This window comes from Amblyomma maculatum, chromosome 2, assembly GCF_055883805.1.
Source record: "Amblyomma maculatum isolate TAMU_Amacu chromosome 2, ASM5588380v1, whole genome shotgun sequence".
NCBI classification, from domain to species: domain Eukaryota; kingdom Metazoa; phylum Arthropoda; class Arachnida; order Ixodida; family Ixodidae; genus Amblyomma; species Amblyomma maculatum.
Genome location: NC_139345.1, coordinates 8,300,663 through 8,322,741, shown reverse-complemented (window position 1 = coordinate 8,322,741; position 22,079 = coordinate 8,300,663). Strand labels below are relative to the sequence as shown.

Here is a 22,079-nt window from a genome sequence, read left to right as displayed (position 1 = left end):
AGCTACCACAGTGGCGGTGCGTTGTTCGCGTGCAATGGCGTGTATCACACCTTCTTTACTATCTTGCTGAAATTAACCTTACTTATGGAAATGTAAATATGTCCACAAGCTTATAGTCTGTCACCCGCGCTCGTTCCACCTGATCGAATTGATCAGCACGACCCACCCAAGGTAGATAACTAGTCTAACAACAAGAAAACGGTGACACAATAACCACTTCGAGTTGACTGTAAAAAAATGCCACTTGAGAGAGGGCTTCCACAATTTTGTCTTACAGAGACAGGACTTCTGCGGCGATGATCTCGCACTTCGTGAACAAAAGGCCGAAGCGCTAGTAATGAAAAAATAGGGACAATACGTGTTTCTAATAATGAAACGTCCATGACAATCATCCCCTTTTGTTAACACCACTGCCTTGACTTTCTATCGTTTTCCGTTCGCTTTATCCCTCTCTCCACATGTAGGCTAAGCCATTCGATAATCGGCAACCCGACAGGTTGCCGCTCTGCCTTTCCTTCCTTCTCACTCTGCTTCCAGGCGCGATAAATTAACTAACTAGATTATTTCCCTGCCTGTCAGCATCAAGTTCCTTACAGAGTGTAGGTGATAGGATTTATGCCAACGCACACGGTGAACGGTCTTGACAGCCCAACGTCGCCTTCCGGTGTAGCTCATGCCAAGCGGCAGGGACAACTTTGGCACGCATACACAAGACGCGCGATGATTACGCGTCCGGGTGACGCGCACCGTTCAAACAGGCGTCGCACACTGACGACCAAAAGCGCGCGGCTCGCAAAGATTTCAAGCCAAAGACAATAGCAGCGGCGGCGGAAGCGACCGTGACGCCGGAATGTCAACACGGACAGCAGCAGCGGTGGAGACGCCAGCAGCAGCTAATGGCCTGCGCTGATGCAATGTAGTATATATAGTGTAAAAGCCCCGCCGACAGCGCCCTCTGCAGGAGGAACGGCGCGTCGATCTCCCGACTTCCTGACATTTGCGGAAGCGCCGACATCCATCAGAGCAGAGGGGCTTGGCAGGAGAATTGAGGACCGTTGCGTTAGCGCAGGCAGCCGTAAGTCTCCGTGGATCTCGCCAAACATCGGAAGAGCGCATTAGAACGATCATTTATTCAACGCTTACAAAGGCTTTAGCGCCAGATTCGATAAATTGTTTATTTTCTGCGAGCACAGTGTTTGCTCTACAGGCTCAGATTCCTCGGAAGATGGTGGGCTGAAGGGTTCGTAATCCGCCTACTTGCCATTAGGATAGGTACTGCGTGCCGGAAGGATGCAGTCCTATCTGCAACGGATCGTCACCATGATTCAGACTTAGAAGCACACCGAAACTACCACGTTTGAAGGTGAGCAATTCTTTACGGGAAAACTAATTGCGGTTTTGCGTGAACAGTGGAGCTACCCTGAGACTGAAACACCCTTAGTTACCTTGCGGAAGTAACGGGTTCGTAATTTTCAGTTGCGGCAGCCATGTGCCGTAAAGACTTGTACAGTTGTGGCCCGAACCGCAAACTTGGCGAGTTTGTGAACGGTCAACATTATGTGCAGTGCGAAAAACGAGGACAGGGGAAGAAACACGCAAAGAAAGCGCTTGTTTGTTTGCGTGTTTCTTCCCCTGTCTTTGTTTTTAGCGCTGTACATAGTGGTGCACCGAACTTCAAAATAGGGCTCTGTTGTGGGACTGCTTAGCGCTAACAGTGATCTGGCACAGGAAATGAACGACATGGAGAAGTCCCTTCATGTAGGTACCATAGGTTGCAGTATTAAATTTCATGAGTACTTCACTGTATTCGCAAATACGTTATTTAAATCATGGCATGAAATCGCCTGAAAATCACAGGAATTTGTGAGAGGAACGCAAACAGCTACGTGCGTATCTGCATACTTTCGCTAGGGTAAGAACCGAAAGCACCAAAGGAACATCGTCTAGTCGCTGAATTTCAACGGTGACATTACGGGAAGAGCTAATGAAGAATTCCGATCTCCTCTTGAAGCCAGCACTCGCCTTTGAGTGTAAGTAAACTCGTTGCGCTTCCGGTTGGGAACTTGGTGTCTTGGAAGGTTATTTGTTGCTAACTATAGTTATCACATTCCCTCTGTACAGAGACAGCCATGCCGAACTCCGCGGTATGCGACCGGAGTTCACTAAAAGGAAGTAGAATAATGCCGAAGAATTAAACTAAGTGATGAACCAAAAATGAGCATTTAAAACTCTCCCAATTGTTATGTAAAAGACAAGGCAAATATTTCAACTTTCCTTGTAAGCCTGCGCGGTACACTCTGAAGAATGCGCTGATTATGAAAGTTTTTCATTCCATGCATACCTAAAACGCAGTGACGGAACGCATAATGGACGGCATTTATTGCATATTCGCAATTCAAACTACGCTCTTTTTGCCAGAGATTTCCATCATTAGCACACTGATCAGCGCTTTCCGGGTGCCTTGAAGTCCTTGCAATTAAATGCCCCGAAGAAACCATTAGCTCCACACACGTTTTTTTATGCATTGCAAATTTCGTATTTTCACAGTCATCGACTAAGTGGAATGCAGGCGCGCAGCGAAAAATCCATATCGAGGGCGATTCGAATTATGCAGGTTTTCCTGTTCATAATATAGCCACTGTTCAGGTCGAGCCGTGAGGAGCGTAAGTCAAATGAAAGAGATTACAAAATCGTCAACGTTAACTCTTAAATGCTCGGTAGCATGTGAATGAAGAAACTGCTGTGTTGTGTGGCTCGAACCGAGGAAGGGTAGTAAATGGAACTATGCTTTTAGATTTCTGGTTTGGTTTGGTTTGGATTGGTTTGTAGGGTTTAACGTCACAAAGCAACTCAGGCTATGAAAGACGCCGTAGTGGAGGACTCCGGAAATTTCGACCACCTGGGGTTCTTTAACGTGCACTGACATCGCACAGGACACGGGCGTCCTTCTTTTCGCCTCCATCGAAAAGCAGCCGCCAAGACTTCACCCGCGCGATATTAGTGCACACATACCATAGCACAGATGCAACGGCGCTTGCCTGACCACCTGCACGCATAAGAGTATGCGCCAGCCGTGTAGCACGGAGACAATTGCACGTTTGTCTTGTCTTCAGTGCCACAACTACTCACTGAGGAGTACACTGGCATCATTCATTATTCAATAATGGCTTAAACACTAACTTATGTGCACCTCCATGAGTTGTGGATTACTTTGAGATGTATTGAAACCGACAGTCAATGACGAGTGCCCAAATGCACAACGGAACGCGTACTTCGATAATTCGTTACAATGTGTGGACATACCTACATGCTTTCTCTTTGGGGCCCGTCTTTTTCAGGCAAAATACACGATACAGGCCGAAAGTTGCAAATTGAGACTATTTTTCCTCTCATCTGGCTAATCCTGACCTCTACTCGAAAATGCGCTTTTTAAAGAGCATAGTTCACCAACGCGCCAAAATTGAAGAAACTGCATGAAAAACAGCGGATGTCTGTTGAGCTTATTCCTGAATGGTGCTTAAACGCTTGTTATTCATGATGCGTGTTAATCTTTCAATAAGTTCAAAGAGCACGTTTTCGAAAGAAGAGCTCAGAACATGAGTAGTAGCCAGACGTCTCGGCATCATTTTATCGAGCACTACCTTCAGTAACGATTTCTAGCTGTCTAAGCTCTTATACGTTTCAAATAAACTCAGTGACCTAGAATTAACACCTCTGTTGTGAATACAAAGAAGACATTTTATGAATATGGACGCAAAGTTTCATGTTGATGAACCGCGCTAAACTTTTACGGATGACACACAGAACGAGGACTCAGCACACAGCGCGAACCGGCCACAGAAATTTAATGGAGCTGGATATTTATTATAATGGTGCACTACGTAAGTGCCGCCTACTAGTGAAGGTGTCCAAAGGTAAAATCAAAAATAAGCCGACAAAAATCGAGAAACCCCACAAGTAGATCTACTCAAGGGAATAAACTCATCTCCGACAGCGTAAGCAATTGCACTTCGGCGGCACCAACACGTTACTGATGCGTTTGTCAACAGTTGAAGAATTGATTTAATTTATCATTATATTTTACTCTCTGAATGATATAGGACGCTTTGTTTCAAAGAGTGACGTGAATTTTTTTTTTTTTTTTTTTGCTGGTTACGATTCGTTGTGAGCTTTCATGGATGGGTGAGAAACCGACAACTGTTGACATGCTCAGTTAATCTTTTATTTACGCTACAGCCAGCTCGTCTTACGTGTTTCAATCCACAAGAAAGGGTATACGATAGAGTTCTATAATGTAATCATACCTGGGTCACATTCTGCATGTTTTGCCTCATGAGTGATGGTGCAGGAATGGGGCTTTAAGAAGCACATTGCTATCATTCAATCACGCGCATAAATTTGATAGATTTTTGAGAGCCGAGAAAACCACTTAAGTGCCCGCCGGCAATATTTTTGAGGCCGTGCGACACTCTACGCACAGTGCTACGCATAAGTGGAGAAGCCACACGATTTGACAAAACTACATGCCAGTGTTTCCTGACGGCGCAGCGACTCTTTTTACGATTTGAATATGATAACCTTCGTGATATGCTTGCCCGCTTTCTTCCCAAGTACTTCTGGCAGGTGCGCATCTTTATCTAAAAGTTCAGCTATAGCAGTGGATTGCGTGGCCTCTATACTTTTGCGCAGCACTATAACTGAAGAATAACTACAGGTTTCACCTTTTTCTTAATTTCTTCTAAATCTTTTCGTTTTCTGGAAGTTAATGCTGGAGATATGTTTCGGAAATCGGGGTCAAGAGGATACCACGAAAACCGGTCTCCTCCAGCCTGGCCATTTGCTGATTTGACTACCGTCTTATCTCAGTCAAAGAGTAAAGTAGAGAGAGCAATTATTTAGGACACCGAAATCAAATCGACAGGGGCCAAAAAATGCAGACGTGTCGGTGTCGCTGTCAGCAAAGGAAGCGGAATTTCTTAGGTTGTCGAGATGAGTTTCTTGCGTTGTGTGGATCTACTTCTGAGTTTGTTTGTTTTTCGAATTTTGATTTTTATTTGTTTCTTTTCCCGTTTATTGCTCTGACACTTTCACCAACAGGTGGCACCGATGCGCAGCGCACCATTATAAAGCATATCCTGCTCTATTAAACATCATTTGTCAGTTGCATACGTCGGCACACTCACTCAAGAGTGCACTCATATCCTCCCACTGACACTCATGGTTGTGAGTGTGAGTGTGATTTAGTGGACGTGAGTGTGAGTGCTGTGAGCGTGAGTGAGTGGATCTGAAGGTGAGTTGTTAGTGTAAGTGAGAATGAGTGGTTTTGAGTGTACGTTAGTGCGAGTAAGCGACGTCTCAAGGCTCCGACCTATGGTCAGTTGACGCTTTGTGTCATCTCTTCGCTCTTTTTTATTGTTCGCAATAGTTTAGCAAGCTTCTCCAAGACGCACAGCCAACTATACCCCATTATTGTACATATATGAGCAGAATTCTTCCTTCGATGCTGTACTTAAAGTTAGAAAACATTTATTCTGCTATGTAACTCCACATTATAGCATACATATTACTCGATAATATCCTTTAGTTTGATGTACGTGACCAAATAGTTGTATTGATGAAACATGATCGCTAATATTATACAGAGTTTTGTAGTGCTTGTTTCGTGCCGATATGTTTGTAAAAATGTTGAACAAAAAATAGTACATTTGCGGTCTTACACAAACACAAGCGCTAAAAATTAATTCCCCTTTTCTGAAAACAATTACCCGAAAAACATGAAACGTGGAATTTATTTCAGCCCGCCGATTTTTTGCACGATTATGAGTTCAGAATATTGCAACCGATTTCCATGCTCCGAAATGCGAAAAAAAAAAGCATTACCCGAAAAAGAAGGCCTCGTTAATATGTGCGTTCATGTAAGTAGGCGCACTCTTCCAGGCTGCAGTTAGTTACCAATACTTAGAAAATTGTGAAGAGTTGTTATATGATCATGATAGAGCTCATGACAATGAATAAAAATATGAAACATAAATCAAGGTGCGACTGCACTCAAAGAAATATTTCACAAAGATAATTACAACTAATAAGATTCTGCACGATTTCAAGAGCATTTTATCGTGGTATTATAGTGCTCATATTCAGATATCGATTTTGATTGTATTGATTTCTCCGAAAGTCATGACCATTACCTACCTATTCCAAGACATCTTGTTACGCCCGTGTGTGTTCGTGTATGCGTGTGTGTCTGTGTGTGCGCGCGGGTGTGTGTGTGTGTGTGTGTGTGTGTGTGTGTGTGTGTGTGTGTGTGTGTGTGTGTGTGTGTGTGTGTGTGTGTGTGTGTGTGTGTGTGTGTGTGTGTGTGTGTGTGTGTGTGTGTGTGTGTGTGTGTGTGTGTGTGTGTGTGTGTGTGTGTGTGTGTGTGTGTGTGTGTGTGTGTGTGTGTGTGTGTGTGTGTGTGTGTGTGTGTGTGTGTGTGTGTGTGTGTGTGTGTGTGTGTGTGTGTGTGTGTGTGTGTGTGTGTGTGTGTGTGTGTGTGTGTGTGTGTGTGTGTGTGTGTGTGTGTGTGTGTGTGTGTGTGTGTGTGTGTGTGTGTGTGTGTGTGTGTGTGTGTGTGTGTGTGTGTGTGTGTGTGTGTGTGTGTGTGTGTGTGTGTGTGTGTGTGTGTGTGTGTGTGTGTGTGTGTGTGTGTGTGTGTGTGTGTGTGTGTGTGTGTGTGTGTGTGTGTGTGTGTGTGTGTGTGTGTGTGTGTGTGTGTGTGTGTGTGTGTGTGTGTGTGTGTGTGTGTGTGTGTGTGTGTGTGTGTGTGTGTGTGTGTGTGTGTGTGTGTGTGTGTGTGTGTGTGTGTGTGTGTGTGTGTGTGTGTGTGTGTGTGTGTGTGTGTGTGTGTGTGTGTGTGTGTGTGTGTGTGTGTGTGTGTGTGTGTGTGTGTGTGTGTGTGTGTGTGTGTGTGTGTGTGTGTGTGTGTGTGTGTGTGTGTGTGTGTGTGTGTGTGTGTGTGTGTGTGTGTGTGTGTGTGTGTGTGTGTGTGTGTGTGTGTGTGTGTGTGTGTGTGTGTGTGTGTGTGTGTGTGTGTGTGTGTGTGTGTGTGTGTGTGTGTGTGTGTGTGTGTGTGTGTGTGTGTGTGTGTGTGTGTGTGTGTGTGTGTGTGTGTGTGTGTGTGTGTGTGTGTGTGTGTGTGTGTGTGTGTGTGTGTGTGTGTGTGTGTGTGTGTGTGTGTGTGTGTGTGTGTGTGTGTGTGTGTGTGTGTGTGTGTGTGTGTGTGTGTGTGTGTGTGTGTGTGTGTGTGTGTGTGTGTGTGTGTGTGTGTGTGTGTGTGTGTGTGTGTGTGTGTGTGTGTGTGTGTGTGTGTGTGTGTGTGTGTGTGTGTGTGTGTGTGTGTGTGTGTGTGTGTGTGTGTGTGTGTGTGTGTGTGTGTGTGTGTGTGTGTGTGTGTGTGTGTGTGTGTGTGTGTGTGTGTGTGTGTGTGTGTGTGTGTGTGTGTGTGTGTGTGTGTGTGTGTGTGTGTGTGTGTGTGTGTGTGTGTGTGTGTGTGTGTGTGTGTGTGTGTGTGTGTGTGTGTGTGTGTGTGTGTGTGTGTGTGTGTGTGTGTGTGTGTGTGTGTGTGTGTGTGTGTGTGTGTGTGTGTGTGTGTGTGTGTGTGTGTGTGTGTGTGTGTGTGTGTGGTGTGTGTGTGTGTGTGTGTGTGTGTGTGTGTGTGTGTGTGTGTGTGTGTGTGTGTGTGTGTGTGTGTGTGTGTGTGTGTGTGTGTGTGTGTGTGTGTGTGTGTGTGTGTGTGTGTGTGTGTGTGTGTGTGTGTGTGTGTGTGTGTGTGTGTGTGTGTGTGTGTGTGTGTGTGTGTGTGTGTGTGTGTGTGTGTGTGTGTGTGTGTGTGTGTGTGTGTGTGTGTGTGTGTGTGTGTGTGTGTGTGTGTGTGTGTGTGTGTGTGTGTGTGTGTGTGTGTGTGTGTGTGTGTGTGTGTGTGTGTGTGTGTGTGTGTGTGTGTGTGTGTGTGTGTGTGTGTGTGTGTGTGTGTGTGTGTGTGTGTGTGTGTGGTGTGTGTGTGTGTGTGTGTGTGTGTGTGTGTGTGTGTGTGTGTGTGTGTGTGTGTGTGTGTGTGTGTGTGTGTGTGTGTGTGTGTGTGTGTGTGTGTGTGTGTGTGTGTGTGTGTGTGTGTGTGTGTGTGTGTGTGTGTGTGTGTGTGTGTGTGTGTGTGTGTGTGTGTGTGTGTGTGTGTGTGTGTGTGTGTGTGTGTGTGTGTGTGTGTGTGTGTGTGTGTGTGTGTGTGTGTGTGTGTGTGTGTGTGTGTGTGTGTGTGTGTGTGTGTGTGTGTGTGTGTGTGTGTGTGTGTGTGTGTGTGTGTGTGTGTGTGTGTGTGTGTGTGTGTGTGTGTGTGTGTGTGTGTGTGTGTGTGTGTGTGTGTGTGTGTGTGTGTGTGTGTGTGTGTGTGTGTGTGTGTGGGCGTGTGGGTGTGTGGGTGTGTGCGTGCGTGCGCGCGCGTTCAAATGAACGGCACTGAACCCGGTTTCTTGTACATATTGTTTTCGATATTTTCGCTGCCTTGCGCCCTGCTGCACCAAGGTTGCGCTCCAGAATCAGACGTTTACGAATGTCTGCACCGCGAATGGCAAACCACCATACGCTCGCCTATAAGTTCTTCGCCCTAGTCGCGGAAGTCACATTTCTGCGCCTGTCGTCGAAGTCCACTGACCTGGATTTTCGACCATAAAGTTGAACAGCAGCACTTCTAGTATGGCAATATTAAGTGTATGACATTTTTGCGACATTCATCGAACATATCAAGGATGTAGTGCACTGTACCTGCGTCGTCAGTCTCGGCGGAAGAATCTGAGGGAAACTTCTTTGTTGCGACGAAACGCGATGAGTTGGCGGGCGAGGCACTTCAAGAGAGAATGTCTTTCGAAAATATTCAGGATTAGTTTATAAGATTAGGTTAGAAGATTTAGGCCTAGCTAATATATAGTGCGCATGCTTCCCGCCATTCTTCCATGCGGTCTGACAGTTTCCACCGAACTTGCGCAGGGGGCTGAATGAACACATCGGCCGTGCTTATTGGCGGATGGTATTCTGGTGGCACTTCTGGCATCATGTTATGTTATTTTCTTCTTGAATTTTCTGCTATGGCGGTGAACTTTATTCAAAAGCCCAAACGCCACCTCTCCCTAAAAATCTAAGTACCCTCCTACCTCCTAATTTCAATTTCTGGAGGAACCCCTGTTTGCTTCCCATGTCACATCTGAGGTGCCAACTGTGAAGTGAATTTGATTTCCATTCAAAAAAAGGTTGTCCTTCCATAAAAGGTATGATCATACGTTCCCCTGTGATTGGGACTAAGAAAACAAGAAGGAACAATGCAGATCTTTCGGGATATTAGCAAACAGCACCTTTTCCAACTGATTCACCTCAGGGAGAAATCTGAACTGTTCCAACAACGTTGGTATATTTGGTTTCTTTTCAAGAGGCAGACTGTTGCATCCCTGTAACAGAGGCACTTGACAAAATATCGTTTGTTCCGAATTTTCGCTATCTCCTTGCTCTTCATTCTTACAACTCTATCGGAACACTCTCACTGTGTTCAACGTATGCGTTGCGCCATGACATCCACAACGCCCTCTTGAGTCTGGAGGCGGTGCCGAGGTGTCGTTGGACGAACAAAACGTTTCCGCCCTGGCGTGCTAACTCAGGTTCGTCGCATCGAACATAGTTCGGAGGGTGTGCTGGCCCCGCTGCGTATACGCGCTCGAAATGGCACGCGTGCGTCACTCTACTGTACGCAGATCGAAACGGCGCAAGCATGCGCGCGCATACAACAAGCACGGCGATCCAAAGCAAAGCCGCAGGCACACGAGCGCACGTTCTGCGTGGCGCAAGGAGCTTCTTCTTTCTTTTGATTTTCGCCCGCCTTTTCGGTGCCGCTGGAGAGGTGGTAAGATTTTTCTACGCGTCGATTTGCACCCTTGGCGCACTCGGCGGCGCTGATTTTGACGTGCGTTTGCCGGGACAACACGCACACTTCGATTCCCCACGCCTTGAGCCCTGGCAGTCTCATTCTATACGTTTCTCCTCCGTTTCCTTTGGCAACCTCCCCCTTGCCCCTTCCCCCCCCCCCCCCCCCAAACAAACAAATAGAACCTTCATACCTTTCTTTTACTTCACCATCTCTCCTCTCCCCGTCTCTCTGCAACTGCTGTGAACGCTTTACCTTTCTCCCTCAGCTCATTCTGCACCTCGCTCGCTCCTTTCTTTCACTTCTCTTCAGTCCGTCACATTCATGCTTTGCCGATGCATGCAGTAAATATTCTGTTGTTTTTTTCTTCGGTTGTTTTGCTTCTGCAAGTACAGATTCCGCCAGGTCTCCCTCTGTCATCTGTCAGAATACTTGAGCATCGAAATTTAGGATCCTGTCGTTACTACTCGCACTGCGCTCGCAGCCTCCATGCGGCGTTTCTCACGGACTATCTTCATATTTTCCTCTATATCATCTATATAACACGTAGTGCGGCAGGCCTTCGAACCACCTGACTTTTTTCCGGGGTTCGCTCTTTGTTTTTATCGCCCAAAACAGAGCATGCTACTATTTAGGTGGCTGTCATCACGGTTCTTCTTTATGCGCTTTCTTTCCTCTTGGAGCTGAGACCGGCACGTTCGATTTAAACTTGACGCAGCCAGGGCTATCGTCATAAATTTTAAAGGAACATCAATCAATGTAAATTCTGCATGCACGCGTAAATATCAATAAGGAACACGAAGCGAAGTGAAATGTATCCTCTTCAATAGAGCACAAAGCAAATGTTGTTCTTATACCATAACTTATTTTTCTTGCCTTCTGCGAGTACTCATCCGCTAGCTAAGTGACATGATTTGGATGTGCACCGTGTCCATGGATGTGGGAAGCAAGGCGGCAAATCACAGTGACATGTTGAAGAGCGCTTATAATTTTGAAAACTACAAGAAGCGCCCTTAGCGCGGATAGTCGTAGCAGATGTGCATACAATGACACAGGCACCAGCGCATCTTTAATGAAGAACGACACTGAGTGTCTTGAAATAGGGGCGTCAGATCATTCTCTTCCTTTCATTTTCTGTTGTTTCTCTTCACTTGAAGTAGTCATAATTGTTTTCTCGGGGACAAATATTATCATCACTTTGTCCTGGGAAGCCTCAGAATTTCATTCAAACCATAAGATAAGAATAATATTTAGTTGTGTTTTACTATCTTTCATTGAATACAGATTAGAATAGGATATCATAACAATAGATACAAAGATTGCATCAACGCTGTGAATATCTCAACCATGTGAGGGTAAAAAAATAAGCGGGGAGGGGTGGGGGGGAAGGGGGTTAACCACGGCTTAAACCTAGTGATGTGAGCAAGGTCTTTGCATAGCATGGTTTTTCATGGTTTAGTATCAACGTTTTGATAAAGAGGACGCTCAAGCTGTGCCTTAAGGGTAAACACGATAGTGCGTTTAACACTGCCTTTTAATTCCACCTTTTTTGTTATATATTTTTTCTTAAGTTCGTTTTGGGGGGAATCGAAGGCGCAGTATCTTCCCTACTTTTCGGCAGACACCTACAACTAACTAGGTCAAGGTTATTCGGACCCAGCAATGCGAATTATGAAGTTGCACCCTGAGTAGTAGAGCTTACGCTATAAAACATGGAATTTCAGAAGGCATGGCATATTGAAAGAACGTTGTTTTCTTCGTATAACGGACAAAACTAAAAGGAGATCACAATCGACGGCATGACATATTTTGCTCTCCAACGATTCTTAGGGTTGGCAGATAAATACGCTGTCTCTGATGCGGGCAGAATTCAGGAAAATTTCGGTCTAGTAATGGAATGCACGATCCCGGACATTTAGCTCGATTGGACTAAATTATTAAAAAGGAGCAATGCCTATAATGCGTGCCTAATTTAGATACTAGGAGTGTGAGAAACTTCAAGACTACACAAAAAATGCACCGCCGATTCCGTTATTACAAAAGCGTTCTACTAGCTAAATAGGGCTTAACTTTATAGGATAACGACCGCCTATACATTACGGCCCCAACGTGCAAAGAATAAAGTCAGACGTTGGATCCCATGCAGTGTCAAAAAGAGCCCCGGATGCGGCCGAGTAGCACATTTTTGTCTGCCGGAATAGATTTAGAATATAATATTGTGATTTCGAGCCCTAGACTCGTTCCTTTTTTCGTAGGCACGTTCACTCGAACGCTCACTTTTCAATGTGATGAGAATGGTGTTGCTCGTTCAACGAGGCGCTGGTTCAACAGAGCGCAGGAAGAAACGCAGCGGTATTGATCAAACTTTTGACAACATGGCATATAATGCGTAAGAGCAAACTGGTGCCCAAGCAAAAATTTGTGCAGTAAATGGCGCCGCGTGCGCCAGACGTGTTTGGGCGGTGCTGATTGAGACGTTGAAAACATCGGTTGGCAGCCCGTCGTCACACAAAAGGCGGCAAAAGCAAGCAGCTTCAAGTAGAGAAACAGGCGGGTGACGTCAAAATTACGCACAGCCCGCGAACAAGCTTTGACGCTTGTACAGGCTACAAAAAATAAAGATAAATAAGCGGGCGAAACAAGGATCCGCCGGTTGCAGAGGCGTCGCTCGTGGCACGTGCAGCCTCCCCCCCCCCCCCCCCCACCCTCCCCTCGATTCGCTCAACACTTTTTTTTTTCATGATAGAGATCGAATGTTCCCTTCCATGCTAGCTGCAACTGAAGGGAGGGACGTTTCGGGTTCCGCACGAGCCTGTTCTCCGCGTCGTGCCGCAGTCGAGGCCTGTTCCGACAGCGACGCGCGCTCGTCGGGACGGGGATGGGCGGACAGGAGGGGGTGGCAGCTACTGTATTTGCGATGCAGGCCTTGGGTCGTAGCGTTTATTGATGATTCAACGCGGGGCCCGATATTCGCAGGCAGCGCTGGAAAAGTGGCCGCTGCCGCTTGTTCACCTAAAGTGTACAGAAAATTGATCGCAGCTCGCAGCTGCCAGTCGATACGGAGCTGAGTTGTGTCAGTGTAAGTAGGGAGGTCGTGACGGTAGAGACGTAGCAGACACTGACGTGCTCGCCTGTGCATAGTCGCGTACGTGTATGGATGCCTCGGTGGCAGGGAATGCTATCGAGGAAAGTGCGAGCGACCGCTATATCTCGCTCTCTCTCTTCCTTTCCACAGGGCACACAAAGAGCATAGTCACTATAAGGCAGTTATGACAAGAATATACATAAGTCTTAGCTATTTCTTATTTTCGCAGTTCGCCTTGTTTTATTGCTGTAGCGGCGCTTATGCTCACTTAAAGTGATCATTCAATGCGTCGCATGATGACTTTTCAGTAACAGGCTTCGCTTTTTCTATGTATTGACATTCGAAATATATTGTTAACGGATGTAGAGATGGTCGCTTCTCAATTATCCTCGCGCAGCGTGTGTGATTTTAGGTACCGAAGCTGCCACGATGGGCGCCGTAGTTGAGTGGTACAAATTAGTTTCGACTGCCTGATATATGATTTAAATTTCTCAACAACAGCTTACCATTATGAGCACGTGACAAAATACATATTTAAAGCTCGCTTCTTCACATCGCAGCCCTGCTGAATATACAAAACGTATGGTAGACTAGTGCGTTTAGTATGCAGCTAACCACAAGCGTGCTTACTACTTCATAATGCGTAGCTAATTAATGAGCACAAATTACACTTGTGAAGGACATACTGCAGGAACTAATTACGTGGGCATCCTTAAAGCACATATATCCAGAAAACCGCAAAATAGAACGCAAGTACACTGACTTCCCCGATCATCTCAAAATATTTTCTGACTCCACCTGTCCATGGCCAACTCATTTATCAAGTAGCAGCTACGGAAACTACTCGCAAGCTGCTGGCTGTTCCGCTGACTGGCATAGCTCACAGGCTAGTCATTAAGAGCTCTCTCCGACAAAAAAAAAATGAACTTAAGAAATAATGCATATTTCGCTTAGCGTTAAGTCTCGCCTTAATGTTTCACTACAAGTCCCACGAGTAACTACAAACAGAATAATGTGACAGCAAGTGAGAGCCGCCCTCCACTGCAAAAGAGCAAGTGAAAGCACAGCCCTTGAAACGAGAACACACAACCCCCATACCAATGGGAGCGCGCACACACCCTCACTGAAATGTGCATGTATTTCGATCACGAGCCGCAGCTTGACAGCTCTCAAGTCGCCCATCATAGCGACCATCGCTCATCTTCGGGACGGTCGGACCGGAGCCAGACGGAAGGGTTAAGTAACAAAAAAAAGAAAAGAAGAAGAAACAAACGACGTATAAAGCCGGAGTACGGAACGCCGATGCAACGCACAGCAAAGTTTCAGGCATTAGGAAGAAGAGATAACTAAAACAAGAATAAAAGCAATCAAAGCAAAAAAAAAAGAAAAGAAAAGAGAGAGAGAGAAACGACGAAGCGTGCCATGCCCGAGCGACAAACTCGTTTACGTATAGATGCGACGCCGGTTCCTCGCGCAGACCCTAAGCAGCGCTGGCATACAGCAGTGGAAGCAAATGCAATAGCAGCAACAGCAGCAAGCGGCGCTTTGGTTCCGACACGCATCCGAACGCGGTGTCGATGTCGCTCCTGCCTCCCGCGGGGCCAGCGAATTAAATTGGCCCTTCTTTTCTCTCTATCACTTATTTTTATATTTTTCTGTTGCTTCCCTCGGTTTGCCATTATCTCCGGAAGCGGCGCCAATCGGAGAAGGAAGGAGGCCATTGCGGAGACCGTTCGAGGCTGATGCCGATGCTTACCGTGCAGTCTAGCCTGCTCAGCACGAAGAAAAGGGCACAACGCAACACAAAAAAAAAAAAGAAGCAGAAAAAGATGCAAGCACAACCTTCTTCGCCATGCAGGTCCTGTGAGAGATGCGACGGCATTCCTTTCTATATTTGTCAGGAGCGTCCCTTGCACCGCCTCTCTCCCTCGCTGGCTTCTGCATGCTTTTGAGTGCTACCACTGGGGGCGGGTGTTTGTATAAACTTCACGCGTCTACCAACAGCTCTACTACCACATTTGCATTTCCTATTTTGTTTCTATCTTTTCTCTTACCGCGCAGCATTTCTGTTCTTTGCGTGCTGTCTCGTTCAGTCACCGGTTCGTGTGTGCCTGAAAACACTTGCCTGCATTGAGGTGCGCGACGAACTATAGCTTACTGCGCGGGTTTCTTGCATTCCGCCTCATTCCTATTCGTTCAACTATTCCCTCAGAGGGGATCCACTTCCGTTTCTGACGCACACACAAAAACCTTTTCTTTATAGTTGGTTCTATTTATTTTGAATTCACTTCTGCACCCAGCAGAGAAATTCGCCCGTTTTTAGCGCATTGTACGGCACCAGCATTTCTCATGGCAACAAGTTCGTTTACACAGGCACGAAAGTTGGCCAGTTTCTCCTCTAAGTTTGGAGACAAGAGAACAAATCATGCTACACCAGTTGCTGCCATATTGTTGCTACCCCAACTGCCATGCAACGTAAAAACTCTGAACAGCTGCGTCGTGCACAGAACACAAATGCAGTAAGTCATCCGTTTTGGAAGGAGCAGCTAGTTTGCAAAGTTTCGATTCTATAGCGCCCGCATGTACTCACGCACGCACACAGGCACGCACATGCGCCGGCATGCGCATACACACGCGTGCTAGGTGCACTCGGCTTGTTTGTACGAGGCGCGTAGCATAAAGGACTTCTTGGCATCGGCTTTACTAAGATCACTAGCAGACCTGGCCCGCCTTGGATGCGCGACTGAAGAGAGAAGGAAGTCAGTTTTAAAAAAGGATGGTGGAATGGGAGAAAAGGGGGAGGGGGGGGGGGGCGCTGGGAACGGAGCCTTGAGAAGCAGGAGGGCGAGAGGTCGCTCCACGCAGGCTATGTCAAGTGAGGCGCGCTCTGGTGGGGGTCCCGCTTATAAGAAGCGGGAAGAGCGACCGCAAAGCCTTCTGTTCTTGACAACGGCAACAGCGGCTCCCCATTCATTCGACTTGAAAGGACTCGGGCAAAAGGATCCAAGTAAGAGAGCCAGCGGGGAGATGGATCAAAAGAAGCGCTTCGGTCGACGAAAAGAGGAATCTGGCTCGTTGCATCCCCCTGTCAAGTTTCATTTCTCCCCCTCCTCTTTTTTGCGTTTGTTAAATGAAGAAATGAATTTTCTCGTTGAGTTGCTTTTGTACGTGGTACCACATGCTCCTGAATTAAAAGGCAGCGTAGGCATGCTTCTCCAAAAATCTCTGCGTCCGGTCACATGTTTTAAGTTTGGGGGCTGACGTATACCAAGATGAGCACTAATGCGTTAGCGGGAAGTATTCCTTTAATCAGGCTTGTTATAGCAGAATCAGGTACGAACACTGAATTCCTGACGCGCAAGAAGGGAAAATAACTTTATTTGATGTCCGGCAGGTTTTAACGCGACTGGGTCTCCCACGTGGGAACGTCGAAATCTTGTCTCTTGGCAGCCATGATCGAGGGTCTGCTGGACGGCCCAGCGCAAACTTTTTTTTTTTTTTTCAGTGATAAAAAAACTAATGCGGGAAGGAATTCATGCTGTTATATTAGATAGTCGAGTTATTTTTTAAGTGAATGACAAGCATAAAGCATAGACGAAGCGAATATACCGTTGTTTGCTGTACTAGATTTCATATGTCCCTCTTCGGCAAGATGCAAGATAGTGACTGTGAATGTCCCGTTGCTACTCTAATTTTCTTGAATACCTCGAAACCGAGTTTTTGCCCAGCTTGATACGTTAAAGTTATCAAAAAAAAACATACAACAGGTAACGAGTATTTGCTCGAGAAATTGCTTGTGTAAATGCTAGAGTCTTATAAAATAAATAAGCAAGTGAACATATCAACAAACTCGGGTTTTCGTCTGCTAGAAGTTCCGACGGCAGTCCATGACCATCGTTCAATGGAAGACGCAGGTCCCTTTAACCGCAACGATGATTAAGATTGAGCTGTTACAGAGCGTAGATCATCAAGGACGTCTGGCTCACGGAACTGAAGTTTCTTTCAGGCGAGTTCGAGAGTAATCGAATGGCAGAAAAATATACATCTAACGAACACATAATATACAAAACGGGGGAAATCTACTTCAGAGTAAGCAAACAAAAAATTACCTGGGCATTTTTTCTTGTTGAGAACATGATGGAACTCAACATTACTTTTTACCCTGTAAGAAAATGCTGAAAATATTTTCTTCCCAATCAGTGGTTTTTCTGATCTTAAATATTTCCACTTGCTTTTCTCTTATTTGAATCTAAATGAAATAAAAGGGTTAAACGACATTGATGCCATCCTGATGACGTATGTCTGTACCATCCTACTGGTAATAATTTGCGAGTGAAAGAACGAGGAAAAGATGAAAGCCGCAACCGTGGGAGCGGAAACTGTTGCCTCGTTTATAAAGCAGATCAATGCTCGAACCATGGAAAAAGCTACGTTTTCGCGTCTCGAAAATTCTGCTTCCAGTAGATCGTAATCAGTCCAGCTACCTACATAGCAGGATAGAGTCTTCTTTCTCTCTTCTCCCTTTAACCTCGTTCTGTGCCAATTGCAGTCACGCTGCGCCCCTTTCAAGCTTCCTCGCGTATCTCCCGATAAAATTTATGGCTGCATACTGCTACGCTTACGTTTCTTCCTCGCGATAATCGGTTACCTCTCTCCGGCTACTGCCTGCCCTCGCGCACGTTCATTGCTTTGCCTTTATTTATACCTACATTATTAGCTCGTATCTGATACCTAGCTCGCTCGAATCACATTCTATGTCCTAAATGTCTTCTACATTTATCTGCCCGTAGCTCCGTACTGTCTTCAGCTTAATTTGAAGCCTCTTCGTTAACGGCCCAGTTTGTATCACGTTAATGAGTATTGGCAATATATAACTGATATGCTCTTCCCTGGTGACAGAGGCAGGTACGGGGCTATTCATCTCATATCACATATGTGTTCTACTAAATATATATCAAGACCCACGAAGCTATTTCGTCCGCTTTATTGGAAAACGCTACATAAACTCTGTGTAATTATACTGTCGCGTCTCCAGCAGTATCCGGCAGGCGATTGCTCTTCGCGAACCTCGAATGCCAAGAAATGCAAGTTGAATATCAGCTCTGGTCACGTCTCGACATTCTTGCTTGTGTTCCTGTGCCGTCCAAGTTATCCGTCTGTTAAGACTGTTCTTCCGTGATCAGATGGATACAGTTCGTGAGGGAATCCAGAATAAAACCTCCCGCAACCCGCTACGGTAATCCGGAACAAAGATGTCTCAGAAAATCCGGTGAATGGCAGCGTTGGGATTCTGAGGTACCCTGCAACGTTACCGCGTCGTGTGCATTAAGAGAAGCTTAAGTGCCCTCCAGAGAGGATTCCCCGGTTGACCACCCTATTCCTTCTGGATTCTAATATGGACTCTAGATAGTGACTATTTACATTTATGTGTGATTGTGTGCATGTGCCTGACTTGTGGGCACTGTTTATTTTACGCAAAATCGTAAGAGTCTGTGTCTCAGAAAAGCCGGTGTTGGCGTTGTTGTTGTCATTGGCCGTCGTAACGCGAAAATCCACGATGAATGAAAGAAATAAAATTAAACAGAAGTCTTCCGAACATACCGCAATTCGAACTCCTGGCCTCCTAATTGCGATGCGAGCACGCTATCGATACACCAAAATTTCACATTGTTTCGTTCGAGTAAAGGGGTGTCTTGTGAAAGCGTAGATTTGGCGTAGATTGGGAGACATGTGTGATAGATGGGTCTTGATGACGTGAAATAAGGAATAAGTGCCGAGCAACGTCACGAATGAGCCTGTTGTTGTGCACAGTAGTGATGACTTGTCTTCTGCCTCTATCAGGTTAGCAAGCTACTCGGCATACGCAGTGTGTTTACGAGTAACAGCCCTTTACTTGCTTAGTTCGTCAAAGCCCTGACACACTGTGACGACTTCTGCGACGGCACACAGTGTTCGAGCTAGCAACATCACAAATGAGTCGTCATCGATACCCGTGAGAATGTGTCTCACCTTATCGACTTCCGAAATCTGTGTTCGCTCCTCTGCGCAGGTCGACGACATCCTCTATAAAACTCGGAAAGCTCTTGCCGACCAGCTGAGAGCCTGCACGCAAGCGCTGTTCGGCGCGGAGGTTTCTGAACGACGGATGGCCGGAGGCTTCTGAGAAGCTTGCTTTGGAAACGGACCAAGATATAATGCCCGCCTCATCGTTTGATACTACAGGTTTGCTACGCAAAATAAGGTTGTTCAGTTTGGCGTCCACGTCACATTTTTGTAAACGCTCACTCTCTCATAGCTTGTGAGCCAGTCCTCAACATCATGGACAATGTTGCCGCTGAAGATGGCAGAGTCTCGCTGGTGGAGAGAGCCGATACAGACGACGACCCAGCCCACTTGTATGAAGTGGTGGTTGACGTTCTTAAGTATCGTGAGAAGTAGTATCTTGTGGCTACGGAGTTCGACGACGAAAGAACGGGGAACGGCACATGCAACAAATGTAAGGCGGAGAGTTTTCTTTTTTTTTTTTTTTTAGAAGGATGGAAACTGAAGCAAGGCCAAAAACAGTTAAACATCTGCGAGGCCAGCCAGGAGCGTACGGTGCGCGATGCCTATGCGGCTCACGCTTAAGCTTGGCTTCTTTAGAAAGGTTCTAATTCTTTGAGGGCTGATATACGTTTTCCATACATGTGTTTTAACTTCTTGAATTTAAAATTGTACATTTAATTCGTATTTTTGACCCTGTACTGTTTGTTGACTCCATCTGACTGTAACCGCGCCGCCCTCACTCACACAATTTTGCAACATGAGAACCTGTGAAGTATCCAGATAAACCAGGTAATTAAATAAATAAATGCTTTTTTAATATTATGGAATGTGAGTTGATCCTCTGGTTGCTGGTCAAGAAAAATGATAAGAAGAATTGAACAATTTCCTACCTTTGGGTTTCCTTACCATTATTGTGCTTCTGAAATAAAAATATTGGTAGCTGATTGCTTACGTTATATGTTAACACTCCAGCTTCTAACTCATTCATATCATCATTTGTAAAATACAGGTCCACTGAGAACGCAGATATTTCTGTTACTCTAGTCTGTACATGAATCAGATTTTCGCACCCAACGCAAAGGGGGATATCTTCAAGCTTTTGTTTGTTTGGCTCAGAAGAGGCAAAATCAATACTTAAGCCTCCACATAAAACAACATGCTTGTCAATACCGGCCGAATATTCTAGTGAATTTTCAAGAAAATCTAAAAACGCACCTAAGGTACTTTTAGGAGGCCTGTACATAACAAAATGTGTGTTAACACATCCTATCATGATCGTTTCATAAGCAGAATTTATAGTAGAAGTATATTCTGTAATAACATTAAAGTTGATTGCTTTATGCATATTGTAAGGCAGCCCTCCCCCCCCCCCCCCCCCCCCTCGTTTTTTTGTTCGAAGTACTGATGCAGATTTGCAGCCTTCAAATTAATAACGTCCCCTTCATTTGAGAACCATGTTTCGGTAAGTACCAAGAGATCAAATTGAAGTGTTTCTAAACGTAGATCCACAGGTTTTTTCTTATTTCTTAAACTTCGAGCGTTGAAACGAAGCAAAGAAAAACTAAAGCTATCGTGAACTTTGCAATGCATAGCTCAAAAGGAATCTGTGCTGTGATAGCCTAAAGCCGGATGATGATCCAGCTCTGAAAAGCAAGTCATCATTTCTAAATGACCAACTCTTAAATGCATTTTGGTCATGGGTTATCGTATGAGTTCCAAGGCTTCAATGCTTGCGCGGTTGATAATCTCATCCTGCGCGTCGCACTGCAAGAATAGTTTTCTATTTTTCTCCCAGGCAAACTGCGTTCTTTTTTAGTAGCTTCACTTTTCATGAGCCATGGTAGTTTTGCATTATGCGCTGTCAGGGTTTCATTGAAAAAGATTTTTCAATCATGCATCCCTTTGTTCTTTCTTTCTCGCAAGTCATTTGTCCCTTACAACGCGTGAAGCACAGCGTAAAAGCACAGGAGCTAACATGTCAGCATTGTCGTCGTCTTTTCTTGTAAGAAGGCGGTGTATTGCTTCCACATCGGACTCGAAAAGCGGCGGACGGTCGAGATCATTAGCCAAGAGGTTCATCTTTTCTAGACGGTTTTCGCTGTCTTGCTTCTGCAAACCGTGGATTTCGAGGTTTTGTCGCACTGGATATTGTTCAAGGTTGTTGACTTCTCTTTTCAGCTCTTCGATTTCTTCATCTTTAACTTTGTCTCGAGCTTTTCCACATTTTTTTCAAGACCGGATATGCCTTGCAATTTGTTTATCCATACGTGCTATGACTTCGTCACATTTTATTGACACCATTTCTACAGAGTTTTAAATGTCATCCACAGTGGTCCTTATAGTCTCAAGTGTTTCTAGCTTCTATTTGGTTGTAAGCAACTAGTAACGTTGGTTGAAAGAACTTCCACAAGCATGCGGCGAATCTCTGCAATTTTTTTACCAAGGTCTACCTCTGCCTCAGGGTTTTTTTATGTCAGGTTACTGCAATGAGCTTTTGTCGTTTTACAGGTTGGACATTTCCGTGCTTTCTTCGTGTCTGCGACATTTTCATGCTGGCATATTCGGCAACACTAGAGCAGGCGTCAATGTAGTAACAATATTTACATTCTGTGCATGTTAGGAAAACTTTGTCAGCAGTAAATGAATCTTGACATGAGAAACAAGTATCCATCGTGGCAGAAGAAAACTTCACTCAGCAGCAGCGGCAGTCATTTAAAACTGAAAGATGGAAACTGACCTGTAACAATTTCTGGGATCAGCAGGCAATGCAATTTCTATGCTGCCACTACTGCCGAATGAATGCGGCTGTCGACACTGGTGGGCCCTTTTTGCAGCTGCCTTTCGGTGACGTAACGACCCGAGTTTTCCGGGAGCGAGTCAATGGGCGTGGCAGGCCGGCAGAATGCGGTGACAGGGCAGCGTTTTGGCAATCGTGGACGGCACAGTACCGGTGACAATTTCTGGGATCAACTGGCGATACAGTTTCTATGCTGCCACCATTGCGGA

At 45.6% G+C, this 22,079-nt stretch overlaps 1 long non-coding RNA gene across 1 annotated transcript; it reads left to right on the top strand.

Annotated features, from left to right (window-relative positions):
* Positions 1-1,001: 1,001 nt before the first annotated feature.
* On the top strand, positions 1,002-20,265 carry LOC146197891 (uncharacterized). The gene is made up of 3 exons (XR_014704908.1): positions 1,002-1,363; positions 19,078-19,250; positions 19,324-20,265. It is a non-coding gene; the product is annotated as an uncharacterized LOC146197891 (long non-coding RNA).
* The last annotated feature ends 1,814 nt before the right edge of the window (positions 20,266-22,079 follow it).